Source organism: Sus scrofa, chromosome 17 (genome assembly GCF_054392235.1).
Source record: "Sus scrofa isolate SSC_HxYL_T2T_F1_AM1 chromosome 17, Sscrofa_HxYL_maternal_Yorkshire_Landrace_v2.0, whole genome shotgun sequence".
Classification (NCBI taxonomy): domain Eukaryota; kingdom Metazoa; phylum Chordata; class Mammalia; order Artiodactyla; family Suidae; genus Sus; species Sus scrofa.
The window spans coordinates 14768921-14790243 of record NC_139399.1 but is presented as its reverse complement, the minus strand read 5'-3'; the positions used below and the strand labels follow the sequence as shown (position 1 = coordinate 14790243).

At 35.9% G+C, this 21323-nt stretch overlaps 1 long non-coding RNA gene across 5 annotated transcripts in view; it reads right to left on the bottom strand.

Moving 5' to 3' along the window:
- LOC146395138 (uncharacterized) overlaps positions 1–21323 on the bottom strand; it is a 547588-nt gene that overhangs the window by 253819 nt on the left and 272446 nt on the right. For all 5 annotated transcript variants that reach the window (XR_014831886.1, XR_014831884.1, XR_014831885.1 and 2 more), the window contains exon 5: positions 17267–17343. This is a non-coding gene — a long non-coding RNA (uncharacterized LOC146395138). The remainder of the gene's footprint in view (positions 1–17266; positions 17344–21323) is intronic.

Sequence of the window (21323 nt, the reverse complement as noted above, 5' to 3'; positions counted from 1 at the left end):
TGTAAACAACCTAAATGTCCATCAACAGATGAATAAATGAAGGAAATGGAATATAATGGAACATTATTCAACCATGAGAAAGAAAACACAAATGGACCTTGAAGGCATTATACTAAGTAAATTAAGTCAGACCAAAAAAGACAAAGACTGCCATATGTGGAATTTAAAAAAAAAGAACATATAGGAATAAAGAACAGATTGGTGGCTGCCAGAGGCGGGGATGAAGGGTGGGGGAACTGGTTGAAGATGGTCAAAAGGTACAAACTTCCAGTTATAAGATGAATAAGTCCTGGGGACCTTTTGTACAGCCGGGTGACATAGTTAACAATACTGTATTGTGAGGAGTTCTCACTGTGGTACAGTGGGTTAGGAACCTGGAGTTATCTCTGCAGAGGTTTGATCCCAGGCCACACAGTGGGTGAAGGATCTGGCACGGCTGCAGCTGTGCTATAGGTCACAGTTGTGTCATGGATTCAGCCCCTGGCCCAGGAATTTCCATATGCCCCAGGTACAGCCAAAACAAAACAAAACAATACTATATTTTGTATATGAAAGTTGCTAAGAGAGTAGACCTTAAAAGTTCTAATCACAAGAAAAAAAATGTGTAACTATTGGTGATGGATGTTAACTAGAATTATTGTGGGGCTCATTCTGAAATATATACATATACCAAATCACAGTTTTGTACACCTAAAACTGACACAATAGTTATGTCAGTTATATTGCAATAAAACTGAGGGGGTGGGGGTAGAATCTAACCTCTTCCCTAAAGACACTGGCAAACAAATGGAACAATTATTTGGCTGCACTCCCATCATGGCTTAGGGGTTAATGAACCTAACTAGCATCCATGAGGACACGGGTTCAATCCCTGGCCTCGCTCAGTGGGTTAAGGATCCAGTTTTGTCGTGAGTTGTAGTGTAGGTCCCACTGCGTTGCTGTGGCTCTGGCACAGGCCAGTGGCTACAGCTCTGATTGGACCCCTAGCCTGGGAACTTCCATATGCCACAGGTGTGGCCCTAAAAGGACAAAAACAAAACAAACAAACAAACAAACAATTATTTGGCAAACAAAAAGTAGAGTATAACTCCTTGACGAAGGTAGGTACCATTTAATCTGCATCATAACTGGCAGGAAACATTAGAAGCACTCATTAAATATTCCAACAGCAAGACATAAACACCCTCTACCACTAATACTACTATTCAACACTCTTGGAAGGTCCTGAAATAAAATACAAGAGAAATACATAAGTAATAGAATAATGGGAAACAAAGAAAAGAAATTCTACCTGGAAAAGCCAAGAAAATCAATTGATAAACTGATAAGTGACTTCAGCCAGCCCACCATATTAAATGAAAGCAGACCAGAATCAATAACATCAGCAGTGGTCAATTTGAAAAAAAAAAAAGAGAGAAGTGCCCAGTTACACTCACAACACTCACAATTAAAATATGAATAAACCTACTGAGAAAAACCTAATGTATAAAGAAAACCACAAAATTGGGAATTCCTGTCATGGCTCAGCAGAAATGAATCTGACTAGTATCCATGAGGATGCAGGTTGGATCCCTGACCTTGCTCAGTGGTTTAACGATCCAGCGTTGCCATGACCTGTGGTGTAGGTTGCTGCTCAGATCCCACGTTGCTATGGCTGTGGTGTAGGCCATCAGATACAATGCCAATTTGACCCCTAGCCTGGGAACTTCCACATGCCACAAGTAGGGCCCTAAAAAAGTTAAAAAAAAAAAAAAAATCACAGAAAAACCTACAAAATTATATTTAGGAACATAATAAAGGATGGTGTAAAGAAATGAACCCACATCCCATGCCAGTTTGAGAGTTCAATGTAACAGAGATATCTGTTTTCCATATTTTAATTAATTCAGTTAAAATAAAAATTAATATATTTTCAAAAAAATCAACAAACAGATTGGGAGAATGAATTTAGAAAACATAAACAAAAGAACAAATAAACATATATTTTGTATATTAGTCACATTTAAAGACATTTCTGAGATAGGACAAGGCTGGAAAGTAAAGGTAAGAAACTAGCCCTTAAAGATAAAAGAAGCAAATCAAAGGGTTGTAGTAGTGATTCAATTAACATTTAACTACTGCTTGGAATTAGCGTTTGTTATAAGAAAGTAAAAAACAATCAGTGCCACAGAATAGAAAATGTAGAAATAGACCTATGCATGCAAACTAACTCAAAGGATGACAAGAGTAATCTTTCAAAACAGCAGAAAAAAGGATGGATGGTAAAACTCAATACATAGAGCTTAAAAACCTGGTTATCAACATGTGGGACAAAAATAAATTTACAGATTATATATCATACATTCTAAATTTAGTAAAACAATAATATTATTAGGAAACCATATGGTAGATCTTTAGAATACACAAGGCCCTAAAGCAATAAAGAGGAAAAACAATAAAGGAAAAGACTAAAAAACTAGGGTCCATAAAATGTAAACTTCTATATAATAAAAAAATATACCATGAAAAGTACCAGTGTACTTTTTAAAAAATTTTTGTTTATTTGTTTGCTTTGCTTTCTAGGACCTCAGGTGTGGCATATGGAAGCTCCCAAGCTGGGGGTCAAATTGGAGCTGCAGATACTGGCCTATGCCATAGCCACAGCAATGCCAGATCCAAGCCACGTATGCGACCTACATCACAGCGCATGGTAATACCAGATCCTTAACCCACTTAGTGGGGCCAATGATGGAAACCATATCCTCATGGACACCAGTTGGGCTCATTTCCACTAAGCCACAATGGGAACTCCAGCACCTGTGTACTTTTGATGTTAAAACTCTCCTTCTGTTTAAACTCTTCTGTTTAGACACTAAAGACCAAGTGGGAAAAAAAAACTCTACTACATGAAACATATATAATATCAGAGGTCTCATCTGCTATTGTACATCGTTTAGGAAAACTGATTCTGTGTTTGTCTGATCATCTAAGTTTGTACCCAGCTCTGCCACCTACTATGACACTGAAAAGCAAGGTTTTTCAGCTTTCTATGTCTCAGTTCCCTCATCTGTAAAATGGGAACAATCCTGCCAGGCTCACTGTACTGAGAGAATTAAAACAACTAATCTAAACTGCTTAGAATGGTGCCTGGACTCATTAGTCGTGAGGGTCATTATTATCACATACAACAAAAAAATAACATCCAGAATACTTAATTGTGTAAAAAATTTCTAAAATCAATGTTTCAAAGTACAAAGAATGTAATTTATAAGTGAGTAAAATATAGAGACAGATAATTCATAGAGGAAAAATGAATGACCAACAAACTTAAGCAAAAAATCCTCAACTACAGTGATAATCAAAGAAATGCAAATTAAAATAGCAATAAGATAACAATTTGTGTCCATCTGCTTAAAAAAATAATTAAAAGAATGTGTATAGTGCTGGTGAGGTTATAGAGAAACAGCTACTCAAATTCAGTGTTGGTGAGTATAAATGATGTATTCTTTTGGGGAAGAAATTTGGTAGAATATTATAAAATGTAAAATATATATAGTATCATCTAACAATTTAATTTTTTAGAATCTGCCCTAGATAAATATTTTAATCCTGTAAAAATATGTTTTTCTAGAATTGGGGATGTAAGGAAACCTCTAAATACCCATCAGTATAACTAGGTAAACAAGGGTTCTTGGTTCAATGCAACTGTTTAAAAGAACAAGTTTTATCTACACGTATTACCAAATAATTTTCAAAGTCATATTGTTAAATTAAAAAATAAATTGAAGAACAATACATAAAAAATTGATTCCACATATTTTTAAAGCCCACAAGACAGTGTAACATATAATTCATATATACACATTTATAATATAAAGCATACATGTAGAAAATACGTAAATCTACACATATACATATAGTTTTAAATATATACATATGTGAAACGCATAAAGACAATGGTCGGTTCTGGGGCCAGGTATGTAGATGGAGGGATATAGGAAAATAATTTTATCAAGGTTGAATTTTATTTTATGTATACTGACTGAATCATTTACAATGAAATGCATTCACTTATTGTTTGCGAAATTTTAAAGTTTAATAAAAATAATGAGATCTAGCATATAAGAAACAATCTAATTGTTGTTATTGTAGACACGAATATAATGATTAACCTTGAAATTATGTGCTATCTCTTGCTCTCAAGGCACTAAGAGCATAATTGTCAGACAACCAGGATGAATGTCACTCTCTGTTCTAAATACATTACAACTTTTCAAACCACCTTTGTAAAACCAAAGCAAAGTGAAAGACTGCATAGTTTTCAAGTGATCAGGAATTTCAAAATGAAAGAAAAGCCTCAATCCGCCTGTTTAATTCAGTAGACCTGGCCTAACACAGAGCTGGGTTTTGCAAAGAGTGCTACGAGCAAAAAAAAAAAATTCACATTTTAAGGGTTGTGTCTTTTGTGTTTGTTTATTTGTTCTATTCATGCTTTATTTTCATTGTTTAAAGTTAATGACATTAATACACTCTGCGTAGCTGAAAGAAATGCAGTTTATTTGAGAAAGGGAAACATGAATGGCCACAGGTTTTTAATTTCGATTGTTAAAAATATTATACAGTGAATGCTGATTTGAAACCTCTAAAATATAGGCTCTGCAAAATTCAAATTATTTCTAGATAAAATGTTACATTTTCTATGGCAAGTTTGTATCACAGAAACAACAGTAATTTGGGGTCTGCCCTTCAGCTCCTATCACAGAAATCGCAGTCTTTTCTTGGTCTGTCCTTCAATAGTAGATGTAAGGTCAACAGCTTGGTATATTATACTTAATGTAATGGTTGTATTCAATTTGTCCCTTTCTCATCTAATGATAATTCTTATTAATGTAAATTATGAGGAATAGATGGAGTCGGGCCAATCATAAACTCTCTTGACTATAGTTATGAAAATGCTCAACTTCATAATGATAGAAAGTCATATCTAGAAATTCTGAGGCTGTCTTCAACTTGGAAGTTAACTTGAGTAAATTAGGGTTGTCCTTGGAAAATGGTGAAGGACCTCCTTAAAGGAAATGCATGATTAGATTTACATTGACATAAATGTATTTCCCTATGCCTCAATTTATTCATTTTAAAAATGAGATTGGATTAAATGATCTAATTCTATCTTCCAGTCGAAAAAAAAAGAAAATCTAAATATGTGCTTTTTTACAGAAATCATTCCAAAATAAAATTAAGCCAACTATAAATAAAAGATAAAAAAGAAAATAAAACATAGGTATATCCCTGACAAGATTCCAGAACAGATTATCAAAGATATATGTGGTTCACTAATATTTGAGAAACAAAAGTAAAATAATAATAATAATGATAATGATAAGTTAGGAAGGGTTGCATAAGAAATTTCCTCAAACAACAGTTTCTTGCTTTTTTTCTTAGGGCCACACCTGTGGCCTATGGAAGTTCCCAGGCTAGGGGTCAAATCAGAGCTACAGCTGCTGGCCTACACCACAGGCACGGCAATGCAGGATCTGAACAGCATCTGCGATCTACACCACAGCCCACAGCAAGGCCAGATCCCCAAGTGGGGCCAGGGATCAAACCCGCACCCTCATGGATACTAGTCAGATTCGTTTCCACTGTGCCACAACAGAACTCCAAACAAGAGTTGCTTTTGTAGCAGGGTAAGTGGACTAATCAATGAAGAAAATACTGGAAATACTACAAGCCTTCAGGTTGTTATCAAGATATTTGAAATTTTTTTCATATAAAGATAAGAAAGTATGGACAGTGAGGTTCCCTACTGGCTTAAGAGACAAAAAGGATTGATTATTGTTTCAACTGATTATCAAGATGAAGTTCACTACCAAGCTGGAGGATTGATTTATTGGTTTATTATCTGTTTCCTTCTGAAGTTTCTGCCCATGATCCTGACCCGGTTTACATTTTTTTTAAATCAATAACTTGAAGATATAAAGAGTATCAAATTTACAAATCATTTAAAGCAAGGAAGTATGGGTAACTGTACATCCAACGGACAAAATCATAATCCCCAAAATTAATTAATTAATTATTTATTTATTTATGTGTCTTTTTTTTTGTCTTTTTTAGGGCTGCACCCACGGCGTGGCATATGGAGATTCCCAGGCTAGGGGTCTTATAAGAGCTACAGCTGCTGGCCTGCACCACAGCCACAGCAACACCAGATCTGAGCCGTGTCTGTGACCTACACCACAGCTCACGGCAAGGCCAGATCCTTAACCCACTGAGCAAAGCCAGGGATTGACCCCACAACCTCATGGTTCCTTCCTAGTCAGATTTGTTTCTGCTACACCACAAGGGAACTTGCCATAATCCCCAAAATTTAGTAAATTAAAGTGATGAGATTAAAACAATGAGAGAAAATGTAGAAAAAAATAAGGAAAATTTTTGCCTAGCAGTCTAAACAAACAAATAAAATAAATAGAATTCTAGCTTATCAATACTCAATCGGTATTATAAGACAGAATACTTTATATCTAAAACAAGCTCAATATGAGCTAGTAGTGTGATTCTCTCCCCCTCCCCTTACAAAACTACTGCAGTTTAAACCCAGCTGCAAGTGTTCAGGAAAGTCTATGTTTCAGTGTTTGGAAATCTATGTTTAGTTCTGGTTACACGATTTAAAAGATAATGGCTACCTTTTTAGTTCTGGCTACCATACTTAAAAACATATTAGAGACAATTTTAGACAAAAGGTCATTTTAAATATGGCAACTTTGCTGGGATTATATGACATGAAGAAAATTAAAGATGTTTTTAGCCTAGAAATGTAAGGTCTGTGCACAGTTTTTGGAGAGGAAATAAAGGGAGGTAATGTGAAAAATACCAATATTTGTAGGACTCTCTCTTAGCAAACAAAGTTGTTTCACATTTACTTCTTTTTACCCTGTCTTATTTTTTAAATACATGTTTAACAAAAAAAAAAAAAAATTAGAATTATTCTTCACAGCCACCATTTTCATAATTAGGAAAAGACAGAAGTAGCAAAAAGAGATATATAAGCTTAGTAAAAACAAAACATCCTGGGAGTTCCCGATGTGGCTCAGGAGTAACAAACCCGACTAGTATCCATGAGGACGCAGGTTCGATCGCTGACCTCATTCAGTGGGTTAAGGATCCGGCATTGCTGTGAGCTGTGGTGTTGGTCACAGACTCAACTTGGATCTTGCATTGTTGTGGCTGTAGTGTAGGCCTGCAGCTGTAGCTCCGATTCTACCCCTAGCCTGGGAACTTCATATGCCACAAGCATGGCCAAAAAAAAATATATATATATATATATATATTCTAGCGGCATTCATGTTTCTCCAGATTTATTCACATTGTGTATTCAATGTCAAGTATTTTGGCAGGTAAAGAGCAGATAATCAATAAATACTGTTTAAATAAATGAGTAATGGAAGAATGAATAAGCAATTATGGAGTGAATGATTTGTGAGCTCCCAGATACTAGAAATGTCCCAGTCAAGGCTGGATGACTGTCTATCATGGATCTCATTGAAAGGATTTTTAAAAAATAATGAGACTAGGTGACCTCTAAGATGCTTTTAAATGTAAAAACTATTTAAGAGAACAAGTTGGTAATCATTTCCTACAAGTCTGATTACTATTATAGTTTAAGCATTAGAACTTGTTCAAAGATAAGAGTATTTTTTCTTTTCTTTTTTTAATTAAAGTATATTGATTTACAGTGTTGTGCCAATTTCCGCTGTACAGCAAAGTGACCCAGTCATACATATATATATACATTCTTTTTCTCATACCATCTTCCATCATGTCTATCCCAAGAAACTGGATATACAGTAAGGCAAAGATAAGAGTTTATCATCAAAGGGAGAGAGAGTGAGACATAAATGCAAAGTTTAAGATTTCTGGTAAGTAAAATCTTGGTAAAGCATTCTTCCATATGTAAGTAGATTATGTCGATTTAATTAGAATTCTCTTCAGAAAAGAAATAAAATATTTAATTTGAATGGCAATATACAGTTCCACTTTTGTCATGAATTACTGGACCCCTTCTACAGTTTTGGCAATATACATGGCAATTAAATTACAACAATTTAAAACAATATTTGTGTATTTCATTTGGGATTCTAACTTACCTATGCAGCTTTAATATATTTTAAATTGGAACTGTTTGCTTTTCTTCCCCCCCTAGATTAGTGACTGCTTTGAATAAGTAGCTACTTATATTTCATACTTAAGTTTTTATTATGAATACTTCAATGCCATAACTCACATGTTATGTTCTATTAGTTTTATTTTTTCTTCATAGAGAGAATTTCTTTTTAAAGTATTTAAAATAAATAAAATGTATTCCAGACATTGTTAAATAAACAAGGACAGTATACTTAGAAAAACAAAGGCATTAACCACATTGTCTGGAATATTGAAATGATTTATTTTTTTAAGGTACATTTTTGAAATGTTGCATAGGTTTAGATACACAAAGAATAATAATTTTAAATTAATAATTGAAAATAAAGTAACATAAGTTTAAGAATGCAATTATGTAAAGAAAGACTGTAATGATACATACATTTTATTGGTGTTTGTATTTTGCTGGTGGGACTATGGGTGATTTTTTTTTTCCCATTCTTTCTACGTTTTTACAATGAGCATAAACTATTTTAATGAGAGGTAAAAATAGTTTATTATACTTTCTCGAAAAAGGTTTCATAAAGTAAAAGTAAACTAACACAGCAATATACTATTTAAAAAGAAAAACATTAATTTTATGCTAACTGAAAAATTATTATTTAACTTGAATGTCTTTATGTCATAGTAATGAACAGTTCTCCAGTCACACATCTTCAGGGTACCCAGGCAGAGCCACACACAGCATTACTAGAAAGGAATTATTTCACTGAATTGAATACTCCAAATAAGCAAAGTCACTTTTTTAAGCAGTAAGGTAATTGGAAAATTAAACTAATTCATAAAATTTATTCTTATCTTTAATCATTTTAAGCTCTTTTCTTGCTTTCTTGATGTGGTCAATATCTTTTAATCTTCTCTTAAAGATTCAGAGGTATTCTTGCGACTGTCGATGACTCCACAGTGGAGCACTCAGTGCCTGCTAAGGTGTAGATGGGCACTAGTTACAATCAAGGCTTTGAATTTTGAGTTATGGTGTTTGTTCCTTATAAAATTTCTGTACTAGCCTGGGAAACTCCATATGCTGCAGGAGCGGCCCAAGAAATGGCAAAAAGACAAAAATAAAATAAAATAAAATAAAATTTCTGTACTAGATATCACTGCTTATTAGAGTAATACTTCTTATTTTATATTACTTCCATTACCTTCCCTTTGTCTAGCTTTTGCCCCTTTTTCCTTCACTTTCCCCTGGTTTATGGCTTTGAATACACTATGTTATAAAAAATAAGTTAATATTGTTTATGGTTATGTGGGGTTTTTTTTTGGGGGGGGGTTGTTTGTTTGGGGCCACCCCCACGGCATGCAGAAATTCCTAGGCCAGGGATCAAATCTGCTCCACAGCAGGGACAACACCAGATCCTCGACCTGCTGAGCCACCAAGGAACTCCTATGATTATGTTTAATAATTACCTAATTAATTTATTCTTCAACAGATATTTGAAGGGTGTGCTTGAGAGAGTCTGAGTGGCCAGAGCAAAATGAAGACAGGTTGGTAGTGTATTAGAACTCGAGATAAACTAGAGATGAAGAAAAGCCCAAGTCACTAGGACACTGCAGCCCACATAGGGATTGGGGGTTCAATTCCATGTGGGGATCTGCTAAGTGGTTTTAGACCAGGGATTTGTAAGTCTGACTTAAGCTTTTAAATTAGATAGGAAGTCATGTGTCTGACTAAGTTTTTAAATATCGCTATGATCATTCTATGGTAAATAGGCTTTAAAGAAACAAGAGTGGTAGAAGTGAAACTAGAATAGACATAACAGAGGCTTAAACTAGGGCAGTAATGGCAGATGTGATGAGAAATGATAAGCTATAATTTATGTCTTGAAAATCAAGTCCACAATATTTGCTGCTAGATTAGGCATGGGCTATGACAGAAAGAGAAACCTAAAAGATGCCTCCTCAGTTTTTGACCTGTTAAAGGTGCTACCGGTACCACTTATTGACTGGGATGCAGTAAGGAAAGTGACTCTGGATGGGGAGAAGTTAGCACAGAAATTAAGAGTTCAGGTTTTGACATGTTAAAGCTAAGCTGCCTCTCAGACATAGAAGTGGCTTTGAAGATGCAGTTCTGTAGTTGAAGTGAAAGTTAAGGCTGGAGATCTCCGTTTCAGGAGTTACTGTATTAGCAGTGGCGTTAAAGCCTCAGAGACTGGATGCAATCAACTAGAGAGTAAGCAAAGACAGAGAAAAACAAAGGATGAGGAGAACAAATTTGGGCAGTCCAACTTTAGACATCATGAAGAGGAGGGGGATTCGTCAACGGAAATGGAGACAACACCGACGGGATAGAAAAAACAAACCAAGAGTGAGCCGGGGTCCTTTAAGCCAAATGATGAAATTGCTTAAAGACGAAAAAAACTGATGAACTGTGTCATACACTGCTAAGAGTTTGAATAAGGTGAGTCTATAAAATGGCCACTGCTTTGATTTACAGAATCTAAGTCTGAAGGGTTCATATGTAATATTTAATATTTAAAGCATGTAATATTTAGAAACATGGAGTCCGCTGTGGCTCAGCAGTAACGAATCCTGCTAGTATCCATGAGGATGCGGATTCAATCCCTGGCCTTGCTCAGTGGGTTAAGGATCTGGCATTGCTGCGAGCTGTGTTGTAAGTCGAAGATGTAGCTTAGATCCTGCGTTGCCGTGGCTGTGGCTGTGGTGTAGGCGGCAGCTGTAGCTCTAATTTGACCCCTAGCCTGGGAACAGCCATATGCCGCACGTGAGGTCCTAAAAATCAAAAAAAAAAAAGAAATGGAAACATGTCTTTTCATCTCCTAAACTCTTTCCCTCAAACCCATTTTTCATCAGAGTCCCAGTCTCAGTAAAAGGTTATTGCTCACTCACTTGCCTGTATTCATTCCCTTGCAAAATCACAGTGGTTCTAACCTTCAAAATATACTTCAAATCCATTCACCTCTCTACACTTTGCTGCCACCATCCTTGTGTGAACCATATCCTTGTTTGCAGGAAATATTTTAATCACTTTTTAATTAATCTCCCAGCATCCATTCTTTCCACTCTTGGACCTTATAATCTGTCATGTAGAGCTTGCAAGATTTGTTGCTGTGTTAATCTTGAAGTATTAGAGAAAAAGAAAAAGAAGGTGATTCCAAGGTTTTTGTCTGAGAACTGCATGCACGGTGGTCATGTTTTGATACAGAGATCTCTGAGGAAGGTGAATTTGATGATGCCAAAAGCCCATACAGTTTTTTTTTTTTTCTTTTTAGGGCTGCACCCGTGGCATATGGAGGTTCCCAGGCTAGGGGTCCAGTAGGAGCTACAGCTGCTGGCCTAAACCACAGCCACAGCAACATCAGATTCAGGCTGCATCTGCAACCTCACTATAGCTCATGGCAACACCAGGTCCTTAATCCACTGAGCGAGGCCAGGGTTTGAATCCGCGACCTCGTGGTTCCCAGTCGGATTCGTTTCTGCTGCACCACAAAGGGAACTCCAACCATAAAGTTTTGAAAAATACAAACATGGCTAGAAAACTTATACTCCCTGAATTTAACACTTCTATAAAGCTATAATAATCAAGAAGGTACAGTACAGAAAGAAGTTTAGAAATAAAGATCAATAAATAGAACTGAAAGTCCAAAAATAAACTCTTACATATAAAATTAACTAATTTTTGACAAAGGTGCCAATGTAATTCAATGAGGAAAGGATGATCTTTTCAACAGAGAGTGTTGGTACATCTGGATCACTTCATGTGAAAAGAAGGATTTAGAGGGAGTTCCCATCGTGGCTTAGCAGAAATGAATCTGACTAGAATCCATGAGGACACAGGTTCAATCCCTGGCCTCGCTCAGTGGATCAAGGATTTGGCGTTTTGCCATGAGCTGTGGTGTAGGTCACAGATGCGGCTCAGATCTGGCATTGCTCTGGCTGTGATGTAGGCCAGTAGCTACAGCTCCAATTCGATCCCTGGCATGGGAACTTCCATATGCCGCAGGTGTGGCCCTAAAAAGCAAAAAAAGAATTTAGACACTTTACTCAAACAATACACACAAACTAGTTGAAAAATGAAACATAGACCTAAATGTAAAAACTAAAATTATACAATTTCCAGAAGAAAACACAGAAGAAATTTCTTGTGAGCTTGGATTTGGCAAAGGATTCTTAGATATGACACTAAATGTACAATCCGTAAAAGAAAAACATGATGAATTGATCTTCATTAAAATTAAGAACTTCTACGCTTTCAAAATCTACCTTGAGGAAATGAAAAGACAAGCTTACAGACAGGAAGAAAAAGTTTGCAAATTGTATGTCTGATAAAGGACTTATTTCCAGTACAAATAAAAGGCTCTTACAAATCTATAAGAAGAAGAAAGATAATTCAAAACTAAGCAAAAGATTTAAATAGGCATTTACTAAACAAAGTATGGGAATAGCTAATAAACATACAATAGGATGTTTGCTTAATGCCTTTGGTCAATCAGGGAAGTTCAGATTAAAGACAGGGTGAGAAACTACTTCACACCCACTGGAATGACGATTACCCAAAAAAAAAAAGAAAATAACAATATAATCTATACCATATGAACTAGCAATCCTACTCCTAGAAATTTACCCCAAGAAATTAAAAACATAGCCACACAAAAACTGGTATGCAAATGGTCATACTAGCAAGAAATGGCAAAAAGAGACAGAAAGCAGATTAGATTCAAGGTTTCCTAGGGCTGGGATTAAGGGTTAGGATTAACTGCAAATGGGCACACAAGATCTTTTTAAAAACTGACTTCAGGGAGTTCCCGTTGTGGCTCAGTGGAAACGAATCTGACTAGTAACCATGAGGACGCAGGTTCAATCCCTGGCCTCCCTCAGTGGGTCAGGGATCCGGCATTGCTGTGAACTGTGGTGAAGGTTGCAGATGCAGTTCAGTTCCCGTATTGCTGTGGCTGTGGTGTAGGCACGGATTCAACCCCTAGCCTGGGAACTTCAGATGCCATGAGTGCAGCCCTAAAAGGACAAAAAACAAAACAAAACAAAACAAAAAAAACACCCAAAACTGATTACAGTGATTGCTACATAAATTTACAAAATTTATTGAATTGTACATTGAACTCCAGAGGAGTCTATAGGATGAAATTACAGCTCAATAATATTGTTCAAAAATATCTTTTCATGCAAATATAGTAAATTGATTATTAACAAAGAAGCAAAGGCAATTCAACAAAGAATAATCTTTCAACAAATGGTTGAAATAATTGAATATCCATATGCAAAAAATACAGACGCTGACTTTCCACTTTTCACAAAAGGCAACTCAAAATGGATCTTCAATTTAAATGTTAAACAAAGTGCTATAAAACTTCTAGAAGAAAACAAGAGAAAAATCTATGTGACTCAAGAGAATAAAAAATAAACAACAGACTGAGAGAAAATATTTGTCAATGACATATCTGATAAAGGACTGTTACCTAAAATATACAAAGAATTCTTAAAACTCAATAATAAGAAAACATAAAACTGCATTAAAAAAAATAGGCCAAATCAATCAATGGAAAAATGGGCAAAAGACCTGAATAGACATTTCTCCAAAGAAGATATGCAGATGGCCAACAAACACATGAAAAAATGCTCAACATCGCTGATCATAAGAGAAATGCAAATCAAAACTACCATGAGATACCACCTCACACCAGTCAGAATGGCCATCATTAATAAGTCCACAAATAACAAGTGCTGGAGGGGCTGTGGAGAAAAGGGAACCCTCCTGCACTGCTGGTGGGAATGGAAACTGGTACAGCCACTATGGAGAACAGTTTGGAGATACCTTAGAAATCTATCCATAGAACTTCCATATGACCCTGCAATCCCACTCTTGGGCATCTATCCGGACAAACCTCTACTTAAAAGAGACACGTGCACCCGCATGTTCATTGCAGCACTATTCACAATAGCCAGGACATGGAAACAACCCAAATGTCCATCGACAGAGGATTGGATTCAGAAGATGTGGTATATACACACAATGGAATACTACTCAGCCATATAAAAGAACCAAATAATGCCATTTGCAGCAACATGGATGGAACTAGAGAATCTCATCCTGAGTGAAACGAGCCAGAAAGACAAAGACAAATACCATATGATATCACTTATAACTGGAATCTAATATCCAGCACAAATGAACATCTCCTCAGAAAAGAAAATCATGGACTTGGAGGAGAGACTTGTGGCTGCCTGATGGGAGGGGGAGGGAGTGGGAGGGATCGGGAGCTTGGGCTTATCAGACACAACTTAGAATAGATTTATAAGGAGATCCTGCTGAATAGCATTGAGAACTTTGTCTAGATACTCATGTTGCAACAGAACAAAGGGTGGGGGGAAAAAAAAGTAATTGTAATGTATACATGTAAGGATAACTTGATCCCCTTGCTGTACAGTGGGGAAATAAATAAATAAATAAATAAATAAATAAATAAGTAAAAATAGGCCAAATATTTTATCAGACACCTGACCAAAGAGGATACAGACACAGCTGGTAAGCATATAAAAAGATGCTTCACATCATAGTCATTGGAGAAATACAAATTAAGACAATAATGAGACACTCATTTTTCAAAAAAACCCCATGTTACCCTGACTTTAGCAAGGAGTTTTAGATATAACACCAAAAGCCTAAACAATTTTTAAAAATTGGTACGTTGGATTTTATTAAAAGTTACAACTTCTGCTCTGCAAAAGACAGTATCAAGATTCTGAAAAGATAAGCCAGAGACTAGGAGTAAAAACATGCAAAGCCGATATTAGATAAAGGAATGTTATCCAACCTCTGCAAAGAACTCTTAAAATTCGACAATAAGGAAAAAAACCCAAGTTTAAAAATAGACAAAATAGCTGAACAGTCAAGTCTCTCCAAAAAGATGGAATATAAACATATGAAAAGATGCTCAATATCATGTGATTACGAAACTGTAATTTAAAATAACCGCATGATACCATCACACACCTATTAGGATGGTTGAAATCTAAAAATACTTGCAATACCAAATGATCACGAAGTTGTACAGAGCAACCGGAATGCGCATTCATTTCTGATGGGAATGAAAGACAGTTGCCAAATTCTTACAGAGCTAAGCATAGTCTTACCATGCCATCCAATAACTGTGCCCCCAGGTACATACCTATTTTATTTGAAAACTTACATCCTATGTGTGAATATTTATAGTTGCTTTACTCATAATTGCCAAAAATTGGAAGCAAACGAAAAGTCCTTCTATACGTAAATGGATAAACAAAGCGTGCTTGATCCATGCAAGGGAATAATATACAGTGAAAAGGAAATGAGTTATGGAGACACAAAAAGTCATGGAGGAAAGTTAAATGCATATTGCTAAGTGGAAGAAGCCAGTCCGAAAGGCTACTGACTGTTTGATTCTAATGATGTGACATTTGTAAAAGGCAAAACTACAGAGATAGTAAAAAGATCAGTAGTTTCCAGGAGGGAAGAAGAGAGGTGAATTAGCAAAGCACAGTGGATTTTTAAGATGGTGAAACTATACTGTGTGATATTATAATGATGGATGGAGATGTTATGTATTTGTTAAAACTGATAAAATTTTATAGCACAAAGGGTAAACCTTAATGTATGCACATTTTTTAAAAATAGGAGGCTGGGGAGTTCTCGTTGTGGAGCTCCCGAAACGAATCCAACTAGTATCCATGAATATGTGGATTTGATCCCTGGCCTCGATCAGTGGGTGAAGAATCCAGTGTTGCCGCGAACTGTGGCGAAGGTCACAGACATGACTTGGATCCTGCGTTGCTGTGGCTGTGGCCTAGGCTGGAAGCTGTAGCTCCCATTCGAACCCTAGCCTGGGAACTTCCATATGCCACAGGTGTGGCCCTCAAAAGCAAAAAAATTAAAAGAAAAAAAAATAAATAAATAGGAGGCGGAAGATCCCAGAAATAAATGCAGATTATGACAAGAGATTCCAACTATATTATAAATATATGAGATTACCTCACTGATGTGTTGACAACATAGGCATCCTACTCTAGTTGATGATGCTATTTCCTATGAGGGTAGAGTTTAAAAATCCCTAAGTTGTTACACATGTACACCAGGACTGAACACCTATGTAACAGATGGTGGGTGGAGGCAGTCAGGTTTCTTACAGTTGGAGTGAGCATTTACAGATCAGCAAGAGGAGGAGGTTAGAATAATGCATGTGCTGATAGACTAGAGTTGAAGGCATCATTATAACCTCATGTCCAGCTGAATATACATACAGATGGTTACCTACATAGATGTGTATAGATGTGTACGTATACCTGTTAGGATGCTCACGTATATTTCAACACTTTGTCAGCTGAAGAGACTTAAAATAAATGGCACCTCAGTAGCAATGAACAACACACTGAGTGCCCAGATCTCACTTTCCAGTACATTCTCTCATGAAAGCAATCAGGATTCCTTTTAGAGAAATGGCCAGTTCTCATACCAGGGCAGAAAACACACATGATGAACCTGGAGCACCTTGTAGTGACAGAAAGAAAGGAAGCTACCCTTTTCCCCAAAGTAAAATTCCACATGGTGGGAGCATGTCAAAGGGGCACAGAAGTTAACCGAAAGGGCTCCCAATGGCCAATGCTGGAACAGTTTGAGCAATGAAATAAACCAGTGTTGGATTATAACCTAAAGTATAAAAAAAAAATTCATGAGTCCTTACTGAAATAAATGGCTGAATAAATTAATAAATGTTGGAACAGAGACATATCTCTTAAGTTAAAAAAAAATTAGTTTATGCAGTTACTCTGCTCTTGAGAAAGTGGAGCATAAAACTCCCACTCAGCCAGTGTGAGCTATACTTAGAGACTTCCTTCCAAAGAGGAGGTTTTGGAAATGGGAGTAGGAGAATAACTTTTCAGTGGGAAAAAAACTGACAAAACTTCCTCAGTGAGGCAATCAAATTTAAAATCATAAAGCACGTTGAGTATATGCCCATGACATAATGTGACGAAAATGGCACTCCTCTTCTGTGATCTTCTTCCCAAAAAACTAAAACCCCAGTCTAATCATGGGAAAAAATCAGAAAATTATAGTAAGAGTCATCTTGTAACATACCTGAGTAGTTGTCTTCAAAATTGTTAGGGTCATCAGAAATAAGGAGAGTCTGAGAAACCATTACATCCAAAAAGAGCCTAAGGAAAGAAGACAAATAAAGCAATGTGGTATTCTGGGTAAGATTCTGGAACACAAAATGGACATTGTAAAGACTAAAGAAGTCTACAGTTCCCATTGTGGCTCAGAGGTAACGAGCCCAACCAGTATCCATGAGGATGCAGGTTCGATCCCTGGCCTCGCTCAGTGGGTTGAGGATCTGGTGTTGCTGTGAGCTATGGTGCAGTTTGAAGATGTGGCTCAGATCCTGCGCTGCTGTGGCTGTGGCGCAGGCTGGCAACTGTGGCTCCAATTCGACCCTTAGCCTGGGAACCTCCATATGTTGGAAGTGAAGCCCTAAAAACAAACAAACAAACAAACAAACAAACAAAAAGGCTAAGGAAGTGTAAGAAACTATGAAACTTAGTCAATAAAATTTTAACAATATTACTTCATTAAATGTACTATACTCATATAAGATGTCAATAGTGGGAACTGGTTTGGAGTATATGGAAACTAGCAGGAATAACTTCCCAATTTTTTAAAATAATTCTATAACTAAATATATATATAGTTATCCTGTCTATAGTCTTATCTTTGTGTTATTCTTCCTCTCAGGACTTTGAACAATTGTCCCTCTGCCTGGAACACTTTTTCCCTTGCTATTCATCTGACTCACCCCTAATCATTCTTTGGATCCCACCTAAAATTACATATTTAGTATTATTTATATGTTATGACTTGGTTAACATCTATCATTTCCATAGACTATAAGCTCCATAAAAGCAAGGGCCATATCTGTTCCCAGTATATAGCCTAAGAATAATATTCAGTATTCCACAGTTTTAATAAATTGATGACAGAATAAATTATTCTTGAATTCTCAAAGATTGTTTACATACTTTGCTTCCTTCTTGGCTATACATAGGATTATTTATATTCTAAATTATTGATAATTTATTTCTATATAATGAACAGGGTGACATAAAAGACATTTTAACTAACCATGTGTGACTTAACACTCATATCAGGATATATAGGCATGAATGCAGAGTATTTTAAACTCCATGAAAAAGCAATATTTTGCTCCACAATTTATGTGGTTATTATGTAGGCACTTTTTTGAAACAGAGTAAAATCTCCCAAATTTGAAAAAAGCAACCAAAATCTCTAAAACTAAAAAAAAAAAAAAAAAATTGTGATTCCAATCAATATATACTTCTTTGGGGACAATGTTATGCGGTATCAGCATAGAAGATAATATAAATAAGTACCTTAATCAATCCTACACCCAGATAGTATCAAGGAAACTTTATTCTGCATTTTTAGCAGTAAGCAGGCAGTTCTTAAGGGCACATAACAATAACAAATTGAACTATGCTAAGAGAAAAGTATTCTCTATCATGAAAACATCATGAAATTTCTCATGTCTGTGTAAGGAAAGAATAGAGGTATTCTCTCTGGGGGAAAACAAGATAGTTTAAACTTCGACACTTACCTTTGTTTAAAAATCCAACTAATTTAAATAAATGGACCATGACATAAAAAACTATTGTTTTAACTACTCCAGCATTAGTTCTTTAATTCTCAAACTAGGAGTTCCAAAATTGTCTAGCACCATGAGCTAATTTTAATGCCTTAAACTACATGTCCTATTATTATGAAAAAAAGATATGGAGTGGAAGGAGGAAAAAATTGCCAACCTTAACAGAAAATATAATATGGAAACTAATGCAGTGATCATCTAAACAAGGTTGAAAAGTTATTAAATGCAAGAAAGATTTTTATATACCAGCTACTGAAAGAAATGTTAAAGTATTTGAGTGTATGCAACAGACATTTGACAGAACTTAAGTCTAAATGACAATGATGGTATGATTTGGCTTCTATCAGGGCAAGAATCAAAGGTGAAAACAGTTCAGTCAAACTTTAATCATGCCTACTTTTTTCTTCATGGATTTGTCTTCATTTTAAAAAATAAAAATTAATTAATTAATTAATTAAAATTACTCATGGCCAGAAAGAGTCAAAAAAATAAGTCGACCTTCTTCACTGGTTTGTTTGGCAAGTGACACATGCTGGAGGTTTTCTTGTGAGAACAAAGAAGAGGAAATAATGTCATACTAAAAGAATTTATAATGATTAATGTTAGTGTAATGAGCACCAGAGGAAGTAATAATAATTTGCTTCTTGTAAAGCCTTGCCCAGTTTTCCAGTGTGAACACGTCACTATCTGCTTCTGCAGAGAAGGGACTTCTGGCGAGAGGGGATATTGTTGCTCTAATCCTGTGACTGCTCCGACAGTGTTAAACACGTCATAAGATTAAGCCAAGCCTGTGTGTCCCTCCCACCTTTGCCTCTTGACCTTTCTCTCTGGACTCACTGAGAACTTGACTCTCTGCCAATTCTGAGACTGCATTCCTGGAGCATCCTGCTCCTACCTGCTCCCCTCTGGGCTAAATAGCTTCTCGACTCTTCTGTCACAGAGCAGTTCCTTCCACAAAATTACCACCTTGCTGTCATTAGGGTGTTTGCCAGCAAACCTTGCCTCAGGCTTCTGGTGTGCTTATAGCTAAACTTTACAAAATAGTTTAGGATGAAAAGGGAGACTGAAACTCTTACTGCTACACTCAGCATTGAACAATTACAGCAAAACGATGATTTGAAACTTGTCTGCTCTTCCATTAGGAGCAACTCTGATGCTATAGGATTTTAATGAGTTAGGATTTCAAAGATAGAAAGGAATTTACTTTTCCTAGACAATCCTGGTGAAAAGGAGCATTAGCTGTTCCTTGACTCTTCTTGCCAATTAAGTCATACTTAAATTGTTCTTGCCACGTGTAATATGGATGTCTAAAAATGCCATTAGAAAAAATAAATTAATTTTAAAAAATTTAAAAAATAAAAATGCCATTGGAGTCATGCATTTATTTCCAGAATTTGCAAAAACCACAGAATTTCTCTGCCAAAAGGTGGGATTCCCACAAGAACTCACATAATTCTGTGGTGTACCACTGACTTTAAATGGCCCCAAATACTTTCTTAAAGGGTCCTGATGTGGTCTGTATTTGTGGTAGCTTTCAATATAAAGTACTGGTACAGTGAGAAAAATAAATATACACTTAGTAATAACTTGTTACTTAAAAATGAGTGCTTTGCACATGTGGCATTGGATATATCAAGGAGCTCTCTTGCTTGGGTAGAAAATACATTTTAAAAGTGAATGTATTGTTGCAGGTAGTGAAATAACGCCAGCTTTCCACTTCCTAAATTTCAGCTTAGAGATCTAAAATAAATCGCATCGCATTAGGAGTTTTGAAGTTTATCATTCAGGCAACAGAGAGAAAATTTTGATTGTAAGATCAAAGTGTGTCTAAGGGGCATAGAGTAAAAGAGTTCCCTCAGGAAACGATTTCAATCGCTGCTGGTAATGGCATTGTACCTGTGATTCATAAAGTATGAAAAAGTCTATAGCAAGAATCACTGCTTGTTCTGTCTTATAAGTTTTCTCTAGTTTGGAATCCCAGAGCCAGTTATTTTTCAATTATTCCTATAATACGACATTTGAAAACTTCCCCAAAGGATTAATTTTTAATGTATATGATGCATGACCCCCTTCGTGTAGAACCATATAGTGCACAATTTCAGGGTTTTGGTTAAAGACATTAGTATGGCTGCCGTGTTGCCTTCAGAAGAAACAAGTGCCCACAACCATCAAAGAAAGTTTGATTTAAAAAAGGAGGAATAATTATAATAAACATAATGATTCATTTTCTTTAAAAAATAAATTTCAATTTTTTTGAGATTAGAATATTTTTGCCTAACACATTGCTTCTTTAGTCTCAAATTTTTACTTGCTATTTTGGAAATTATGTTTTATTTCTTCAAATAGCAATGACTAGGAAAAGTGCCTTGAATGCCTCTGCTTTCTTGTTTGTGTTGCACTTTTTATGGTAACATTTTCTGTCACCTTGCCCTACGTGACAGATCATTGTTAGCTGTTCTTTGGTTGCCATATATA